This window comes from Camelus bactrianus, chromosome 3 (genome assembly GCF_048773025.1).
Source record: "Camelus bactrianus isolate YW-2024 breed Bactrian camel chromosome 3, ASM4877302v1, whole genome shotgun sequence".
NCBI lineage: Eukaryota > Metazoa > Chordata > Mammalia > Artiodactyla > Camelidae > Camelus > Camelus bactrianus.
Window position 1 is genome coordinate 102,802,547 of NC_133541.1, and position 19,585 is coordinate 102,822,131.

At 43.2% G+C, this 19,585-nt stretch overlaps 1 long non-coding RNA gene across 1 annotated transcript in view; it reads right to left on the reverse strand.

Moving 5' to 3' along the window:
- Window positions 1-7,816, reverse strand: part of LOC141575289 (uncharacterized) — a 99,446-nt gene extending 91,630 nt beyond the window's left edge. The window contains exons 1-2 of the long non-coding RNA XR_012502776.1: window positions 7,128-7,816; window positions 2,752-2,869 (exon numbers count right to left, since the gene is read on the reverse strand). This is a non-coding gene — a long non-coding RNA (uncharacterized LOC141575289). The remainder of the gene's footprint in view (window positions 1-2,751; window positions 2,870-7,127) is intronic.
- Between the last annotated feature and the right edge of the window lie 11,769 nt (window positions 7,817-19,585).

Here is a 19,585-nt window from a genome sequence, read left to right on the forward strand (position 1 = left end):
TATGGTTGTTCCAAACATGTGCATGGGAGTCGTTTGGAATTCATTCCTCTGACTTCAGTTCAAAAGCATCACCTAGTGGTCTTCAGAACATATGGATGGTGAGCGGGGATGAAGGTCTCATCTGTATCTACAAAGCACAAGTCAGACAGATCTAGAGAGTCAGATTCTCCGCTCAGACTGCCTTCCTTGAGGTGGTTAACCATGTAATGACCAAACCCACATTTCATTGTGTTCTCTGTAAACCAAACCTCACTCCACAGCAAAAAGTTCCAGGTATCTGGGTTTCTGTGACTCACTATAATTTTCCATCAGGCTATCAGTAATTGCACATTCAACCAGATTGACTGGCAGGCAACAGAGGTCACACATTTTGTGGGAGAGACCACAGGGCGTGCTGGAGACTGTGACAAAGTGGAAAGCTCAGGCCTTGCATACAGGAGGCAGCTTCTACTTTGTTCTACCAGATTGTTGCCATGTGCTGATGTAAGCCCTGTGCTGTAAGATCTGCTCACTCTTCAAAGGAAGCCCGCAAGCTGGATTTTGATGTGAATTCCCTCAGTTTTGAATGGTTCACAATTAATTTGATTTTGGTTTAAACTCGTGAGCCAGACACATCTGTGGGTTTGAACGTGGCATAGTGGCATACGGACCACAAGTTTCTAACCTCTAGAATTGATAAAACTCCTTTCTACAACAACCTGTGATTTTGAAGATTTTGCCACACCTTAAAAATGCTGCCAAATTTAAAATTCCACCCCTGCCATGCACCCTTCTTTTTAAATATGTTATTTAATGAGAGTAGGCATTTAGGGAAGTGCATATATCATAAATGCACAGGTTCACAAACTGAAAAACACTCAGTTCCGGAAATAGAACATTCTGGAAATAGGCAATCTCAAAGCCCCCTTCCAATTGCTACCTACCCCCACAAGATTAATCTCTATTGTATATACCTTTTTTCTGAGTCAAATTAATGACTTAAACGAATACTGGCCGTGAATGAACTCGTTACAGTAATGCAAACCGTGGACTGCTAAAAGGCAAAGTATATATAATTGCCACGCTAGGAACCTTGTTCTGGTATTTCAAAGTATCGGCAGAGTTTAATATAACAGCCTCAACAAAGTTTGCCATTCACTTTGCCCCTACAAGCAAAGGCAAGGGGAAAACTGTGAATTCATAGCGTTTTTGTTACCTAATCCAGGTCATTTGAGCCAAATCCTTCCCTAAAATACACGCTTAGTTAAAATCCAAATCCACGTGGAGTTCCCCAGTCTCTCTGAATGGAGTATTGAGAGGCTGTCACCATTTCTTTTTATGAAATCGACATGAAATACAGGACTTTGCTTCAATGCATGTATTTATCTCACCAAGTTTACGACAGACCGTCAGCAAGCCCCGCCGTGTTTTGCCTTCTCAATATGTTTCTCTTTTCTCCCTTCAGCAGTCAGCCCGCAGTTTAAATTTTCTGGTCCTCACATCCTTTGTTTTGAAAGCAACCTGAATCTGGCATCAATTTTTTTTAAGTGAGAAATAAATAGTCTGTGAAGCATGTTATGGCATAGTTGGCGCAAGACGCTAAAACAGAAAGACAGGGGTTTGTGGGCTTCGTGTCAAAGCACACGCCAGCACTTGGCGAAAGCAGTCCTGGTGAGCTTACCATCGATTGTGATCGCTTCCAGATTGATTCGACCGCTGTGCATCTGCGTCGGGGGCTGCCCGCTGCAATTCAGAGCTGCCCCTCATCCACGCCCGGCTGGGCTGCAGGGCAGAGAGGCCACCCCATTACGCCCCGACCCCCGCCGCGCAGCGCCCCCGTCCCGCTGTCTGCATGGATCTCTCTGTAACTGCGTTACTGACCATTTCACAAAATGCCCTTTCAAATCCCACTTCGTGAATAACCTAAGGAACGCAATTCAAGCAACACAGATGGCTTTTCACCCATCCTATGTAAAGTTTGTTTGCAATTTTCACTGCTTGACGAATAAGACCCATGCTTGAGGAGAGTGAGGAAATGGAAATTCTTAGACAATGCTGGAGGCAGCCTAAACCCACACAGACGTTCTGGAAGGTAACACATACCCATCTGGTAGGCAGGATTTGGGTCTCCATGGCTTTTCTCCTAACAGGCCAAAAGGGACTTTGCAAAGGAATTAAAGCTAGGCCTTACCATAGGGAAATTATTCTGTGTTATCAGACTGGCCGGTCTGAAGATCAGAAGAGGAGGCTGAGAGGGGCGGGCAGTGTGAGGAGGCTTTGATGCCGCCGCTGGTTCTGAGATAGAGCAGGTTCCGAGCGAGGACTGGCGAGTGAGCTCTCGGAGCTACGGGAGGCCTCAGACCGCAGCCGTCAGAGACACAGGGACCTCGTCCTGCAGCTGTAAGGACCTGAGTTCTGTCAACAGCACGAGGGGGCATGGAGACATTCTCCCCTCCAGTCTCGGAGAGGAACGTGGCCTGCGGACACCTGGTTCTGGCCTTTTGAGACTCAAAGCAGAGAAATCAGCCAAACCCACTGGATTTTTTCCCTTATGTACAGAACTCTGAAATTATAAGTGAGTATTGTTTTAATTCACTAGATTTGTCTTACTTTATTACAGCAGTGCATTAGTCAGGGTTCTCAGGAGAAACAGAACCAACAGGACAGAGATATATTCAAGAGGAGATTTCTTACAGGACTTGGTTCACATGTTATGAAGGTGGAGAAAGTCCACAATCTGCCACCTGCAACCTGGAGACCCAGGAGACTTACCAGCGTAATCCAGGCAAGGTCTGGGACCCCAAGGACCGAGGGGCTTCTTGTGGAAGTTTCTGAGTCCAAGGCTGCAGAACCACTGATGTCCTAAGGCAGGAAAAGACAGATGCCCCAGCTGAAAGAAGGAGGACAGGTTCTGGTTCAAGATGGTGACAAAAGAATGACCAGGCCTCCCTTCCTCCCACAGACACAGGAATCTGCAGCTACAGCAAAGCAAATAGGAGAAGCCGGGGCACAGTCTCACCATGAACCCCATCTTGGGCACAGACACCCACAACTGGGAGGGAGTTTAAAACCTAGAGCTTCTCCCTGAGGAGCAAAACCCCACGTCGGGCACCCCAACTTTTCAGATCTGTTCCTGAGAAACAATCCCCCCCAAATAGCTAGCTTTCAAAATCAGTGGGGCACGTGGCCCCAAGACCACAAGGCTATACCTATCTGAGAAACAGCTCTTAAAGGACTCATACTCGATTGAGGGCTCCGTGAAGAGGCAGCCTATGGAGAGGAGCCCAGACTTTATGTGCAAGAGACTCATCTGCTGATGTTAAGGTGTCGGCCTGAGGGGCAGGAATCTAATTCAGCACACATCTAGGCGGCCTGCTGGCTGGCAGGCACCACCTTCAAACTCTAGCCAAGAGAGGCATCTTTCCTTTCTTTTTTTTCTTTTCCCCTAATGTTAGCTTTTTTAATCTTTTTTTTTTTTCTTTTTTTCCTGTGGACACTGTCTGTATGTTCTCCTTCTGACTCATTCTAGCAGGCAGGTGCCATCTTTGAGCTCTAGCTGGCAGAGATCCATTTCTTTCTTTTTCTGTTTTCTTTTTTTGTTTTTCTCTATGTGGGTGCTTTGTCTTCTATATGTGTGGATGTATTGAAGTGTATGCGATACCATGTTGATATGATGTTCTATCTGGGTTCTGGCTGAGGCCCCAAAGGCCAAGAATAAATCCCTGCATACTAAGTGCTCTGCAGGATTGGCAAAGGAGGTCACTGAGAATTAATACTGAAAATTTCATCCCCCAGGGTATGAAAGATGTGAAGTGGAAAAGATACAGGGAACATGGCGCTTTGGGTCTCTTCTCTTGACTATTCGTGGAAGGAGAAGTGGGGGTGAGGAAGCTGACATTCATCTTACAGCCAGCAAAAGAGGGGGACCACGCAGAGAACTTGTTACCTTCACTGGAGTTTGGAGGTACCACATGGGTTGGGATGTGACACATTTTTAGAAACTCATTGTTTCATTCATTCATTCAACCAAAACTGACTGAGCTGACTAGCAAATACTATGCACTGGGCTGAGTGCTGGATTCTAGTCCTCGTGTTTTTTGTTAAGCCTTTAAATCATCTAATACATTGGAATAAAGGAACAAAAACGCATTTTACGTGGAGATTCATTGTTTGCCTTCCTGAAATCCATTTCTGCTTCTTTTGGATAAAGCCCCTAGTTTGAATTAGGAGATTTCCCCTGCTGCTACCTCCTGGGACACGCACTTGACTGCTCCGTCAGCCCAAGCCAATCAGCGTCTCTTATTCCCATGATCATTGTGATTGATTCAGGAGTGAGCACATGAACCTGACAGACCAATGAGATGCAGTAAAATTTTGGCTGGAAATCTCTGAGTTGAAATAGTTTCACTTTTTCACTAGACATGGACTTGGGAGTAAGCAGTAACTGGAGCAGCTGCAGCCATTTTGCCGCTATGAGGAATCTAAGAATTGAGTCATTGCTTGAACCCAGGATGTAGCCATCACTGAAGCTAGCCTTACTGTTGTATTACTTATGTTTATAAACTAATAATTATCCTTTTGCTTAAGTCACTGAATTCACGGGCTACCACTTGCAATAAAAAATGCCCTCATATTGACACCATCCTGTACTACTTCCTGTTTTCAAATCAAAAATGTTGAAAGCTTGAATTTAAATTCTCAACATAGAATTTGAAACTTAAAGAGGAAAGATAATATGAGCATCTAATAAATTGAATACTGTACATACATTTGATTTCAAATATGATAAAAATTAGTTTATATCTTCAAACGTGCCTTAGCTAGAATTTTAAATCAAAACACCCTTAGGACAAGGAAAGTATGATAAGCCAATTAAGAATGGTGAGAATGCTTTCCATTCTCTTTGATGAACCGTCTTGTTTATTTTCCAGTTACGCACTAATCTGAGAAGAGGGATCTAAGAGAAAATGCTTGAAGGGTAACAAGAGAAAAAAGTCAGCAATTATTCTGACACCTAAATATCTGTCAGATGCCTCTAATCGGATGAAGGAACTTTAATTTTAGTTACCAATTTCCTTTTTTGCATTGTCTTCAGAGTCTATGCCTTCAACATCACACTAGAACACATCTTGTCATATACTTAACATCTGGAATGAGGAAAGATTACCCAAAGGACTCTTGGCTGCCTTTCTGCTCCCCTGGAGGTAATTCCCTAAGAGTTAGGTTGACAGGCATCACCCATCTGTGTGACAGTTCACCAGCTCAACACACTTCAGAATAAATGAGTGAAGTCCCTTAATTTTTGCAGACTAACCTCAGGGTTACATTACTTGATGCCAAAACATCCAGATTAAGATGAAAATATTAAGTCAGCCATCCAGATATTCTCAAGTCTATAGATGTTTGACATCTTACAAGCATAGCTTGTGATGGCATTAATTGGGTAATATAAAAATCCCCATTCCACTCGGTCATGAAGCATTTATTGTCATCTACTTTTGTGTCAGCCTCATAGGATGGAACGAGTCATGCCATTGTTCCTGGCCCTCATGAAGTTTACCATCTTACTGGCATACAAGATAATCAGCGAACTGCAAGAAAATATAATGAATGATGTATCAAATTTGTATACTTTCATTGCAAGGAATTTAAAAGTCAGTTAGTAGTTGCTGGGGTCTGGGTTAGGTGTAGGGAAGAGGAATGACTACCAATACGGAGTTCCATTTTGGAGTGGTGAAAATGTCTACAGGTAGACTGTGGTGATGGTTGCACAACTCCGTGAGTTTTCAAAAAGCCCCTGAAGTGAACATTTAAAGTGGATACGTTTTATGATATGTGAACTATCGTTCAGTAAAATTTTTAAAAAACGATGAGCTCTGTGTGTATGTGTGTGTGAGACTAGTCGTATCAGCATGTAGAGATAAGCACGTTGATATTTGCGTGGCGACGGTACAGACTCTTCTCTAGGCATGATGCAAAGCATGCACTTTAATGTTCATATTATTCTGTCATATGCATACCACCTAATTGATTTCACTATTCTTTCCTTAAAGGAGAAAACTTGTAAGTTAGGATAAAAGGCTGACTCATGTCTAAGACTTTAGAAAATTCATTGTAGGAAAAAAGAAAAACACAAGCATTCATCGACTTATTTTTAAAACTACTGTTGTCAAAAGAATTTCACGTTACCTTGTAAATGAAACTCTTTTGTGCTTCATGCTATATTTAGAGTGCTAGTTACCATAACAACAAGATGTAATTCATCATATAGAAACCCAACCCAAAGGGCATTCTGTATGAGAAATCTTTACATGATGTTACAAATATGAAAGGCAGTTCTAGAGATGATTAGGTCCAATCTTCTGACTCTGAGAAAGATTGCCTTCAAACTTTCAAAAAGATGGACTACAAGCTTATTTTAGAAAAATAAAGTAAAATAAACAAGGCTTGAGGAATCAAAAACCTACTATTTCATTTCAAAATTTGGTTCAGGATTCTGCAACCAAAGTGGAAATGACCTAACGTCTGGCATCCTCTGTGCAGTACAATCCTAAATTACCCCTTCTTTGATTTGATCTTCCCCTCCATATGCCAACAGAGTGACCCCAATAGCCTTTCACAACTCCAGCCCTCATCAAACATGGCTGGGCTTGATTCCTCAACCCAAAAATATATTAGCAAGGTGCTTCTTTGGCTGCAAAGGGAGATTTTTCTTCTACAATATTTGCTTTTCTCCTTATAATTCATACCAGTGATATTTAACCTTTTGGCCCAGCCATTTCTTTGAGAATTTGATGAAACCCAGACCCTCTTTCCAGAAAAATGCACATAATACATACAATTTTATTTGAATTTTAGGGGTTTCTTGGGTCCTCTGAAGCCTATCCATATTCTTTTAAGATAAAGATTCTGGGATTATAGACTAATAGATTTTCTCTTTCCATTTCACTCATTTATTCATTTACTCACTCATTCATTCAGTGAAATATGTATCTTATGATATGCCAAACACTCCCCTAAGTCCTTTGTAGTCATGTGAACTTCTGCTGCACCCAGGTAACTTTGTGGGGAACCCCAGGCTCGAGGGGAGTGAATCTCATTCTGTGCACTGGGAGAGATTCTCCTTGCTCTGCAGAAAGGTGAGTTACCTTGCTTGGTGCCCTCGTGTAACATCATTTTCTTCTGGATGGATAGTCCCATGGAGCTTGGTGAGAACCTTTTCCCTAGAAACACATGATTCCAGGTCAGAAGGTTTAAACTTGGCCCTGGCAGTACCACATTTCAGCCAATGGACTTGGGTGAGTCACCTTATCTCTCTAACTCTTTTTTATTTTTTTTCAATTGGGGGGGTAGTTAGTTTTACTTATTTTATTTATTTTTAGAGGAGGTACCGGGGATTGAACCCAGGACCTGGTGCATGCTAAGCCACGCGCTCTACCACTTGAGCTGTACCCTCCCCGTCCCTCTCGCTAGCTCTTAATTTCCTCTTCTGTGAGACAGAGCTAACAATGGCTGCCTCACACCACCTCTATCTGGGAATGTGAGTAGAAAAGTAACAGAACAAGAAGATGGATACGAAAGCATTTTGTAAACTATAAAACAAATCATCATCGTCGTTATTAAATGTCATTGTTATGCACTTGTTGCTGAAGATCAGACCCGTATCTTCACTTTTGGTTTTAGAGGGTGACAGGTGCAAGATACCACTCCTAATCTGAGCTCCAGTCTTCTCTTCTACTTTGAATTCAAATCAAAGTTGCTGAAACAGAGCAGGCAGCACATTTCCAAAACTGCGGGACCTCTCATGAGGCAATTGTCAGCCTCTTATTTGCAGCTAGAGTGCAGTAAATTGGAATGAAATTACATGTACACACCAACATTCTCCCCACAGAAACATAGATAACTTCTAGGCATTTTAAAAAGTGAAAGTACATTTTAATTGCTTTTCTCAAGAGTATCTTGAAAGACTTTTGCCAATGGTATTAGGATTCTTTAGGTGGCAAGTCACACAAACCAACTCTACTTGCTTAAACTTCTAGATGAGGAATTTGTTTTCAAGATGCAGCAGGGTCTGGTGGATCCTGTGAGCTGGCCTGAATTGCCCGGAGGTCAGGAGTGGCTGAGGCTGTGAGATAGAACCCCGAGAACCCCACCTCTCTGTGTGCTGTGCTCACGTGGCGCCAGCCTCTTGATCATCAGATCTACTTCCTTAGAACTGTGGTCCCAAGGCAGGCAGAATGTGCTGTACCCAACCCCTGACTTGACGTGTCTGCACTCAGCATCCCAACACACCTAACCCGGCTTGATCCCACATCCCCAAACTGATGAGCCCCAGTTATACCAGCACATCCCCAAAGGGATCTGATGAGCCCCAGTTATATCAAGGGCCTGTTGGAATTTGAGAGGGTCCTATCACTAAGCACCCACTTTCCAACCCACATTTTAAAACACTTGAGAAAAGAATAGGGAGATGGGGAAGTAACATATCAACTTTATCAATAAAGATGGTTTCAGTGTGTTGCAACAATGGGGGCTTCCAAATGAGGACAGGTGCCTTTATCCAAGTGGCAGGGAACAGGGTACAACACATGCTCCCAATGGGCAGAGAGCACTCAGAAGAAGCAGGAGGGAGGGGCTGAGCTGAGCAAGCCAGGTCTTCCTCCTGAACTCACCAGTCAGGTGGCTGGCTCCTCCTCCCCCAGCGGAAGGGGTGGAAGAGGCTGGAAGTGTAGCAGAGGCAGAGTCCCGTCCACCTGGATGAAAGTCTCAGGCCTAGGGGAGAAATGTTCCCCCCTTTCCGGGCCAACCCTCATCTGATCACTCATATCTGTGAGTACAGGGTAGAGTCATGGGGACAGACATGGCTCCAGGTGGCTGCCCTTTATATAGGGGAACAATTAGGAGAATGACTGTGACCTGGGTGTGTACATCACATGCACGTGAGAGTCATGCCTCCTGCCAGGTGAACGGAGAATCCCTCGAGGGTGGTGACTTGGCCTTGGGTCCACCGCTGTCAGCAAAGCAGGAGGGAACTTGCGGCCACTGAACTACTCTCCCCAGAAGGGGGACCCGTCTCTCTTCCCTCCGTAGTGTGGCAGGAGGGGTTTTCCGTGACCTTCAACGTCTCTGTCCTTTCTACTCTTCAACCCTATGAGAAGGAGTTTTTTGCTTTGTTTCGATTTAGCCTAAGATGCCCTGGAAAAGACTCATGAGATGGTGGCTTCCTAATGGGGTCATGACGTGCAAATAGGCCCGCATCTGTTGGTCCTTGCAGACGTTAAGGACCCAAATCAGGATGAGATTGGAGCCTTGCCTCCTCCTTCCTCCTAGGACTTGCCACCAGGAGGCCTCCCTCTCTGGGTGTGTGTTAGCCTTATCTCTGGACAATACATCTCCACATCGGGCTCATCACATGCCCTTGCTTGTAGCACTCTGCCTATGTTGTTGTGCAAACTGGACAGCAAAGGCTAGTCTTTCCACGTCTGGCTCTTAGTCATTGGGTTAGGACGAGGCTCCTCCCAGGTCCTACAAGGCCCTGAGTGACCCAGCCCTTGCCTCCCCTCCAGGCCCATCCTGTGTTATTCTGCCCACTCAGATCTCTGTGCTCAGGTCTTCTCTCCAATCCCAAGATGCTCGGCCCCTGCCCATCTCAGAGCCCCGTGTGTACTCGTCCCTGCATCTGGCCCACTCCTTCCCCTCCTCTTTCCTCATTTAACTGACTCCTAACTCTCCTTTACCTCTCAACACCAGTGTTTATTCAACAGGAAAGCCCTCCTTGATTCCCAGACCAGACCAGGCATGTGTCATCAGAACTCCCATTGCTCCTTCCACAGCACTTACCAGCTTACCATTATATACATAGATCTGTGATTATTTTATGAATGTTCATCTCCTGACTAGAGAGGAGTCCATGAGGACAGGCTCTTAACTGCTTCACTTACTACACTATCCTCGATGCCAGCCATATAGCAGACCCTCAATTAACATAGCACGGTGTTTTAGTGTTCTGGCTTTGGAGTGGCACTGCCTAAGTTCAAATCCCACCTCTACTATGTAACAGATGAGTAGCTATTCTCATCTGTAAAATGGGTACAATAAAATTTCATATCTCATAGGATATTGTGAGGAATAAGTTTGCTCACACACGAGCAAATTGCTTAGCACAGCATCTGACAAACAACATTCAGTCAATAAATATTAACAATAAGTGAAGTGTAAAAAAATCCCAGATGAAATTTTTCAGAGAAAGAGAGACAATGACCCATTTTGAATCCAAAGAAAAGAGAGACCACTTGCTCCATTGTGAGCCGAGATTATTTCTTGCAATCTGAATACAGCAAACTGTCAGTGTTTATCAAACTTCCAATAATAAGTTACAGTGCTTAGTCTCCTAGCAACCCCGCCTGCATCCCCACAGCGTGCACAAACAGTGCGCTCACAGGAAGGCCTTCAGTGATGCAGTGATGGGGGAAACGAGCCCACCCGTATCTGTACACATGATTCTGGGGTCAGACCATAGTGTAGTTTTGTGTAGCAAGTGGCAAGTGGCAGCTATGATTCAGGTGCCTCTAAAAAGGAACTAGCTGAAGATGTGCTTGTAAGCCGGTAGTCACCATTTTCCCAATTGAAAGGCTATTTCAAAACAATTTGTCACTCAAGATTCACTTTCTTATCATACATATTCCTCCAGCACACTTCTTCAGAAAGCAACGTGGATTCATTGAGAAATACAACGGGTTTATCGTCAGCCTGGGTTCTCATTCATTCAACTGGTTTGTCTGCTTCTTTGTGGTCCCACCTGGGCCATGGGAGAAACTAGAAATGCTGTCTTCTTTTACCTGATAGACTCTCCAAACTTCTTTTCAATATATGGGTTTTTTTTTTCTTAACTAAGTGACAACCACGTGACTAGCCATGACAAGCTTCCTGTTCTAAAGGAATTTAACATAGATTTAGCCTTGGGTTGGAATAATTTCTGGCACTTGTGGGACCTTGCAAGGCCACTGGAGAACCTAAGAAGTGGATGAATCTGTGTCTGAGTTGGAACTGGGATCACACACACAATTGAATGCTTCCTCTTCAATCCCCATTTGTGTTCTTTCGTCACAAATTTTGCTTTTCTTGCTGCCTGCAGGCTTCTTCACATACCAGAAGCATGTCTGTTGCCATTCCCTAAGCTTTACGGCTAACAGCTTCACTTACCACCGGGAGAGAATGACTTTACCACCTAGAACTCAAGTCCAAAACGCCCAAAGACAGCTCTGATTGGCCAATGCAGGTCACATGTCTCCCCTGGACCAATCAACTGTGACGTGAAACTGAACAGTGTGTAAGGATGGGATATGGAAATGAAGGGCAGACAAAACCATGTGTCTAGCCAATGTATACACATACCTCCTCTTCCTGCACGTTTCTGCCATGTCACCTCCACCCTCCATACAGTAGAGAGGAAACGCTGACAAAGCGAAGGGAGGAAAATCAGCTCCCTCATGGCTGCTATGAGGTACACCAAAGGCATCTATATGAAGTTCCAGAGTTCTGAGCTGCTTTCCCCCATGTAACTAAAGCCAGTTCATGGTAATACGTTCACAACATTTGAAGAGCTCTGGCTGGTTCCTTCTTCTCCCCTCCCTTCTCTAAATCTCTGGAGGAAAAAGATATTGCTAACTGTAAAGAAATGAGGAAAAATTAAGTCTGCTGTAATCACAGACAGACAAGAGCTATATTTAAATGCTGTCTTATTCCCCACAATCATTCCCTTTCAGGGTATTTTCCATTAAAAAAAAAAAAAAGGAGGGCTTTAGAGAAAAGGACTTTAGGAAATGAATCTCAGATGATGGGATTTCAGGCATCATCAATAGACAGGGTGGTAAAAGGCAGAACTCTCCCGCCACTCCTCAAATCCCAGCAGGATGGGAAACCTTAGGGGGTATAGCATCAGAACGAGAAGACTAGTGAGTATTTCACAGTAAATTTTTTTCTTTCTATTTTTTTTTTAATTGAGGTACCATTGGTTTATAATGTAACCAGGAAGAACAAATGTGACTCCATATTAGACCTGCTCTTTTAGCTCTAACCCTGTGCTCTGTTTCCTATACTTGGTCATGCTGGTTCTGCGCCTTTTGTAGAAGAATGTCCCTGTAGCGTGAAGTATACAGGAGAGCCCATCTTCGAGGCTCTGGTCTTTTAAAGGTGTAACATGCTTCCATTCATAGAGAGATAAAAAAAAAAAATTGCAGAACAGAGAATAACTTTTGCCTTGTTGGAGGTTTGCAGGAATATCAGGACCTGACCTAAGCGGACAGTTGCAAGAACAAGGGATTCTGACACCAAGAAGTTGGCAACAACCAACCGCACCCCCTCCCCTTTTTAGTATAAATGGAGCCTGAATTCTGACTTGGGGAAGGTGGTTCTCTAGGACGTTAGTTCCCCATCTTCTCAGTCTGCTGGCTTTCCAAATAAAGTCGTATTCCTTGCCCCAGTACCTCGTCTCCCAATTTATTGTCCCGTCATGCAGTGAGCAGAATGAGTTTGGACTCAGTATCAATAACTTTATATGAATATCATGTGTACAAACTTATATAGTTGACCCTTGAACAACACAGGTTTGAACTGGGTGGGTCAAATTATATAAAATTTTTTTCCAGAAAATATGCAGTACAATATGACACGATCCATGGCGGGTTGGCACCACTAACCCAGAGTTGTTCAAGGGTCAGCTGTATTTTGACTTCTGTATACACTCCTTGTGCCCATTCCCCAAACTCTCATTTCCGTCTGTCACCATCCAGTTGGCCCCTTTTACCCATCTTGCCCTCTCCCCACCACAGCAACTATTTTTGAGGGGGCAGCACAAGGATTGTTACTCCATCTCCCAGTACAAAAATCTAACATGAAATACGAATTATGGCCCGCATTTTATACCTGAGTACATGTAAGTACTTCAGACTTTCGAGATGAAGGAAATTAATCAGGTTGATGTGTTTACTTTGCAGATGGGGGAGTCAATTTTTTTTTTTTTTTGAGTTCCTGTTTACTGTTGATTAAGAACTAGGCATTTTACAACTCTGTTAAGTGAGAGGTTAACTTCCAGAAAAATGAACAAGCACAATGATTTTCTCTTCCATCCGGTAGAAAAAAATATAATCCAGAAATGTATGGTTTTTATTATCCTAAAAGGCATCCACAAGTTTTGTAACCAACTGAGCATTCTTACTCTCAGCCTCACTCATCGTTTTCCGCTTTCTCTAGGATCCCAATTTTTCCTGGCGTCCATGGAACTTGCTTTGTCATTCTTGTGCTCTCATGGATACATTCAATGTATTCTTGTATTCTCTCATGAGGACGTAAAACCTTGACAAGTGCTCACTGTTTGCATTAAAGTCATGTTTTAATATATTGACGATAATAACTTGGTTTCCTTCTGGGCTCCAATTTCCCAACCCTGGCTTCCTTTCCAAGTCCCTTGATAGCTTTTACAAAAGGTAGGTTCTGGGCCCCTCTCCAGAAATGCTGATTCAGTGAGATCTTGGGAAACGAGTATTTTCAAGTGTTCTTATGATTCTAATATATACCAAATCTGACTCGTGCCTTGATTAACACTAATAGTAATGAAACTAAAACTTTTGAATTTGTTACATGAGATCATAGTAACACCAACTATTGTGCATTTACTGATGATACAGCCCATTTACCAAATCCCTATCCAAACCCTAGAGATAAAGAAGTCCCCTGGAAAGCTACATTCATTTTCTAAGGCTACAAGGCTAGGTACTTGGATACAAAAAGAATGCCTTATAAAGTAAAAACACCACTAGCTGACCTTAATCAAGCTCCTTCTCTTTGCCAAGGTCACTGCTATGGAATTTATATTTGGGTGCCCATCTCCTTGCCCCAGACTGAAATTCAGTTTTTGCATGGTCCGTCAATTAACCGATTCATCCAAACAGCATTTGTCAGCCTTCTGCCATTTTCTAGTTACCGCCCTAGGGACACCAGGGAACATAAGCACCTTCTCTCTAAGAAACTTATTCTGCTTACAAGGCCAGAGAATTACTTTTTATTTAAAAATCAGCCCCTGGCCAGTTTGGGTATTTTTGTCTATACTCCCAACACTTGCCTAGGATTATGATCTCCTAAATTTGTGATCTTGGATGATAATGAATGTAGAGGGAACTGCTGAGAACTGGCTACCCCTAAATTTCCTGGAAACTGTGTTAAGAGGAATTATTTTAGGTGATACTAACTCTGCAGCCCCCCCAAACTTCTTCCTCTCAAATGGAGTCTGGTGGGGTTTTTGAAAGGTTCAGATTAAATCTTTGGTCAATAAAGAAAGTGAAATGTTACAGAGGTCTGCAGATCCCACGAGTTCATGGGCAGAATCCAGGAGATCTTTGAACTTGGATGAGAAAAATTACATCTTTCTTTTCATTAACCTCTAACTAAAATGAATCTTTCTTAGTGAAACATTATGCTGTACACCAGAAATTAACACAACACTGTAAACTTACTATACTTCAATTAAAAAAAGAATCTTTCTTTAATCATGCATGTAACAAAATAATAAGTAATGAGCCACAGTAGTATAAATAATCTGTGACTTTGTCATCAGTACAAATCAGATACTTTCACGTATTACTTGTAGGTATCTGTTTATATTGTTTATACTTATCACCACTTTGACATTATGTTTAATTGATTTGCTGCTAGATCTTGTCATTTAGTTGATGAGCAAAGAATGGCATGATTCCTACATCATAAATTTGTTTTTTAGATATTTTGCTAACTTTATTTCCATATGATTAGTTCTTTGTAAGCCTATTATCTTTATGCATTTAAAAATATTATTCTAAGAAGAGAAGCCAAAGTTGTACCCCCACCCCTGACACACACATTAAAAATCTCTATCACTTTCTTTGTGCACAGTCCCATGATATAGGCAATGCAATGTAGAGAAATATCAGACACCTGACATCCAAAGACGATACCCCAAAACTTATCATGATTATCTAAACTCATAACTGCCACCGAGTACAGCAGGTATGACTCCCAATATACAAACCCCAGTGTGCAAGAATTTTAACTATTTTTCCATAACGTAATTCTGTTATGAGCCTCTTTCCAGCAGGAGGCAGAAACCCAGTATCAGTCAATTCATGGTGCCCCCCTGCTGCTTTCCTGGGGCAGGGGTAGTGTAGCGCCCAGGCTTCGGGGCAGGGTTATCTGCTCATGTTCTCCTCTGCTTTGACACCCTCAGCCCCACCAGATCTCAGTCCCTCAAGCCACAAGGAACTTCTGGGTGGGGCTTGTTCATGACCCGGTGCTCCTTTGATGTCCTGTCTATCTGATTGCTGAGCCCTGCCAGGGGCGCGGGAAACTTCCTCCCCTTCTCAAGCCATGCCTAGAAGCACTGTCCTTTTCCATCCTAGGTCCTTCTTCCTGCAAGGGCCACATCGCTATTTCTACTCTGGGGTCTCATCCTTTCCCACAGCAAAACCAGAATCAGGACACAGCCCCTCTCTTCCCTCTGATCTCCCAAACCTACCTGGGTATTTATCACCCTACTGCCAGAATTTTATCCACCTGGGCATAGTTTGGTGGGGATGGGAGTGAGGGGGAAGGGAGCTTAAAGGGCCATGTTTTCAGATATTTCCTTGATTTTCTAAGCTTCCTTACTTCACTCTCTTCCTCACCTACTCTTTTTTCTTTCTTTCTTTCTTTCTTTTTTTTTTTTTTTTCCAATGTTTTCCACTATGGTCAAAGACTTTTTAAGTTTATTTCAAGGCTTGGTCAAACTTTCTCCCTTGGATATTTCAAACAGCAATAACTCTCTCCCCCGACCCCTGAAAAATAAGAGTCTTAATGTTCCCCTACTGAATGCTTTTTCCTCAGATCTGACATGGACAGTGAACAATTCCACCTCAGAAGCATCTCCCAAAGTTTAGAATATGTGGTCCCTCCTTAGGCTTCTTTCTCCTCAACAGGCCAGTTGGGGTCACTGCTTAATACTGAATATTTTTCTTTTGAAGAGTTTCCAAACCCAGTTGGTTTTCTTTAAGACACCTTGGATTTATTAGCTGCAAATTTAATTCTAATTAAAACTTCCTAATGTGTTTCTTTTTTTTTTTTTTTCTCACGTACTCTTAATTCTATTCTGGAAGGCTAGGAAGCTTTGCTCCTACCTTCTCTGTGCCCAGTCCCCCCTTGGATCCTACGCTGTGAAATGCAAAAGCATAGTTTTAAAAACTCAGAAGGCTTTGCTGTGGTCTCCTCCTCCCGGAGGCAATCTCTTAGCTTGGTGGCCCAAGTTAGGGAAGAATCAAGGAGCTCACAGGAAACGCTGGCAAAAACACAGCAGGCGGTTCCAAATATTTTCCCACTACAGAAATATACAAACTGACATCTCAAATACATGAACGATACTTGAAAAACATTAACCCATCCATTCTCACTGCCGATGCAAAAGTCTCTTAGTAAAAACTAAATACACTGTGATAGACAGGGGTGCTGGGTGCTTGGAGAGGCTCCCCAACCAGCTGAAGGACTCACCTCTGTGCAGCATGCTCTCATGTGATGGGAGTCAAAATGGAGGCCCCACCAAATCAAACTTGTCCCCTGTTATCGGGTACTAGGCGCTCTCTAAGCCCCAGGCCGTATGAGTTTGCCTCCCCTGTACAATACTTTGGGTAAACATCCATCTTAACTCGAGGAAACTTATACAGAGTCAGATGCTGAAGACTGAGCAGGGACTAGAAAGGTTTTACTGCCAAGCAGAGTCTAGGCTCTGCAGGGATGAGGTTGGAGGTACGGGAAAAGAAGTGGGTCTTCTACAGCAAAAGACAACAAACCTCCTCTGTTGGTGGAAGGAAGCCAAGTCTGTGTGGCGCCGACTGGTTTCTTCCACCTAGGCTGTGGGCTGGGGCCACACTAGGCTGGCAGCCGAGGGGCAGCGTCTGTCTCAGGACCAGCACCCGGCCGCATCTGCTGCAGACCTGCGGGGTGGGGTTAGCGTTATGGCTCTCAGCCAGGTCTGCCTTACCCACAGGTAAGTGGCCAGGTCAGGGAGGCCGCAACCCTGGGGATTGAACCCGGGTCCTCGTACATGCTAAGCATTCACTCTACCACTAAGCTATTACCCTCCCCCGGTAATCTTTTATTCTCATATGGCTGAGATTGCGGAGGGCAGAACCTACGCTTTCCTCACCTCCTTGGCCCTGCACCCTGCACAGGGACCAGCCAGCAAACTGGACATGCTCAGCAGTAGCCGCTCCCCAGCGTTTGCTGAGCACCTCCTTTGTGTGAGGTTCTGGGCTTACACTTGAAATGCACGATTCTCTTTCATCCTCACATAGAACCTCTGAGGTTCAGAGAGCACCTCGGGTCACACACCTGGTAAGGGACAGGGCCAAGATTTGAGTCAGGAATGATTTCCAAAGCCTGGCTCCTAAACACCTACAACACTGCAGAAAAAGCCCAAGAAGCATTCTACGACTTCCACGGGCATCAGGAGATGCTATAACCAGCAGAACCCTCTGGGGTCTTCCCTGGACAGACCCCCTCCCCGGCATCCCCTGTTTTAGCTCTTGTCTGACGTACCTAGATAATAGTATCTGATGCACATTTCCCGAGTTGTTTACAGATGCTAAAACCCCCACCAAATGGAAGGAATTAATTACTTGATGATCATGAGCACGTAGCCCCCAGACCTACTGGAGCCTGAGGATTGATGATGTTAACACCTGTGACACTGCCCTCTTGTTATTTGTCATCAACCAATCAGAGACTTATGCACGAGCTGATCAGGTACCCTGGGGTGCCCCTCCCTCACCTGGCCTTTGAAAACAGGAGAAGGTGAGGGGGAGGGATAAATTAGGAATTTGGGATTAGCAGATGCAAACTAATACATACAGAATCGATAAACAACAAGGTCCTACTGTATAGCACAGGGAGCTATATTCAATAGCTTGTAATAACCTATAATGAAAAAAGAATATGAAAAAGAATATATCTATATATGTATAACCGAATCACTATGCTGTACACCAGAAACTAACACAACATTGTAAATCAAATTAAAAAAAAAAAGTAGACCCTCAATTTAAAAAAAAACAAATGCCTTCCTGAAACCCATCAGGGAATTCGGGCTTTTTGAGCATTAGCTGTCCTAAACTCCCTGTATGTACCTTACAATAAACGCTGCACTTTCCTTCAACACAACCTCGTGTCAGTAGATTGGCTTTACTGTGCGCAGGTGAGCAGACCCACATTTTGGTTCGGTAACAATGTTCTGGAGATGTCCAGGAGAGCTGTTCTCAGAGTTGGTGTGGACTGTAGGATTTGTGTTTCCATGGTTGTAGGGCCTGGCTGGATTTCTGAGCACAATAAAGCACAGAGGTGAGAGCCTGAGTTTTTTTGTCAGATGATAAAACCTGAGATAGTTTTATTTGTGTTCACCAGCCTCTTTTCCAGAGAGTCCAAAGAGAGTTCAATGTGATAGCCTATAATGAAAAAGAATATGAAAACGAATATATGTACGTATACGTATGACTGAGACATTACACTGTACACCAGAAATTGACACGCTGTGAACTGACTATACTTCATTTAAAAAAAAAGGTCTGATAAAGAAAAAAAAAATGCAGACTCACAGATGTAGAGAACAAACTAGTGGTTACCAGTGGGGAGAGGAAAAGGGGGAGGAGTGATGTGGGGTAGGGATTAGGAGGTACAAATTATTAGGTATAAAATAAGCTACAAGGATATATTATGCAACACGGGGGATATAGCCAATATTTTATAACCATAAATGGAGTATAACCTTTAAAAATTGTGAATCACTATATAATACACCAGAAAATTATATACTATTTTACATCAACAATACTTCAATTAAACTTTTTTTAAATAATAAATTAAGCTGAATCACAAAAAAGAGAGAGAGCTCCATGTCCAGGAGCAAGAAAAGCCACACATACAGCAGCCCCAGCTAAACAGAACAGGAGCCCCAAGCTCATTCTGCACTTTCCTGGGGATGGTCCTAGGTTCCCTCAGTCCTCCCAGGAAGGCGAGGGGATTGTGATTCTCACTGGAATTCTCCATCCCTGGACTGGCAACTAGTAGGATTTTAAATCACACTTTTCAGGTTTCTGCTCCACAGAGTTTTTATTTTAGCAGTTCTGAGGCCAAGCCCAGGAGTCTATATTTTTAAAGCTCACATCGTGATTCTAAGGCTTAGCCTAGTTTGGAAAACACTGGTCTGACATAGAAAACCAGCTTACGGTTACCAAGGGGGAAAGGGGAGGGTGGAGGGATAAATTGGAAGTTCGGGATTCACAGATACTAAATACTATATACAAAATAAACAAGTTTATACTGTATAGCACAGGGAACTATATTCAGTATCTTGTAGTAACTTACAGTGAAACAGAATATGAAAAGTATATATACATATGTTTGTATAACTAAATCACTAGGCTATATACTAGAAATTAACACATTATAAACTGACTATACTTCAATTAGAAAAACAAAATAAGGGAAGGGAAGGAAAGAAAAAGAAAGAGAAGACACTGGTCTGGGTGGCCTCCTTGGTTCCCTCCTGACTGGA